The sequence below is a fragment of the Lottia gigantea genome (assembly GCF_000327385.1).
Source record: "Lottia gigantea unplaced genomic scaffold LOTGIsca_181, whole genome shotgun sequence".
NCBI classification, from domain to species: domain Eukaryota; kingdom Metazoa; phylum Mollusca; class Gastropoda; family Lottiidae; genus Lottia; species Lottia gigantea.
This window is the reverse complement of record NW_008708320.1, coordinates 111,613-113,182: the sequence shown is the minus strand read 5'-3', so window position 1 is coordinate 113,182 and position 1,570 is coordinate 111,613.

Sequence of the window (1,570 nt, the reverse complement as noted above, 5' to 3'; positions counted from 1 at the left end):
GCTAACTGATATCACAGACTAGGTAGTTGTTGGTAGATGACAAGTTAACGTCTGCTTCCAGCTAACTGATATCACAGACTAGGTAGTTGTTGGTAGATGACAAGTTGATGTTCTCTTCCAGCTAACTGATATCACAGACTAGGTAGTTGTTGGTAGATGACAAGTTAACGTTCACTTCCAGCTAGCTGATATCACAGACTAGGTAGTTGTTGGTAGATGACAAGTTGACGTTCGCTTCCAGCTAACTGATATCACAGACTAGGTAGTTGTTGGTAGATGGCAAAGACGAAACGCTTTTAAAACCTTTAATATATAGTACCTAAATACTAAACTGGAGTCCTCGGACTGAACAATGTACTAAATCAGCCGAGTACTCCCGTCCTCCGATCAGTTCCTCCGTTTACGTCCAAGTCAATGTTAAACTCACAGAAACTAACGAAAATTGACGAAGGCTGGGCTGGGGCTGAAAGTCGTCGCTGACAATGAAATATGGCGGGTTTTCTCCACTATTGCTGGAGATGAACCCTTTAAAGTCTGGATCCACTGGCGAGAGTTTAAGAAACAAAGTAAAGTTGAATAATTTACTACTGAAAATACAAAATGAATATTAAATCAAAGAAAATAATATTATTGTGGTCATTCCCGACCAAAAAACTGAAAATCTGTTTAATTCCTGCCTTCAGATGAGACCAAGGATTCATCTTCACTGCAAGCTAGTCTTGGTGCTTTCAGACCGGCCGTCAAGGAGTCTGCTGGTTCTCTCTTAATATCTTTCTCAACAATAATCACTGGATATTTCTTCATATCTTCTTCAATTTTTATCTCCTTTTTGATGTTTGTTTCGTCATTTTTCTCAGTTTTAATGTTTAGAATCTGACTGGAAGCGAATTCGGTCTTGATCGACTGTAAAAGCTGGACATCCACCTTTGGTTTGAATTCGGCTTTCTGTTCGGAGTCTGGTGTATTGAGTGATCTCCCTTTGCATCCTGATTCCTGTTTTATTTGTGAAATGGATTGCATCCTCCGGTGAGCACTACGAGGGGGGTCTTCTCTAATAAATATAACTTCATCAATGTCAGTATAAATTGGTGCTGTTGGTGTTTTTGGTGAGGTACAAGTTGATGATGATGATGATATGGAAGAAACACTAGTTGACGCTGACCTGGTCGATAATACTTCTTCTTTAATCGATGGTTTGTTTGATGATCGAGTACTTGTCTTCTTGACCGTCTCAATGTTCGGAGTTACTTTGATTTTAGTTGCTGTCTGGTTGTTCGAGGTTACTTTTGTTGCTGTCTGGATGTTCGAGGTTACTTTCGTTGCTGTCTGATTGGTCGAGGTTATTTTCGTTGATGTCGGGTTGTTCGAGGTTACTTTCGTTGCTGTCTGGATGTTCGAGGTTACTTTCGTTGCTGTCTGGATGTTCGAGGTTACTTTCGTTGCTATCTGGTTGTTCGGTGCTAATTTCGTTGCTGTGCTACTGTACCACCTGAGGTTAAATGAGTGCTTATTTATTTCGAGTGGTGGTCTGTATGGCCATCTATTATTAGGTCTCCAGTCTTGTTGGTAA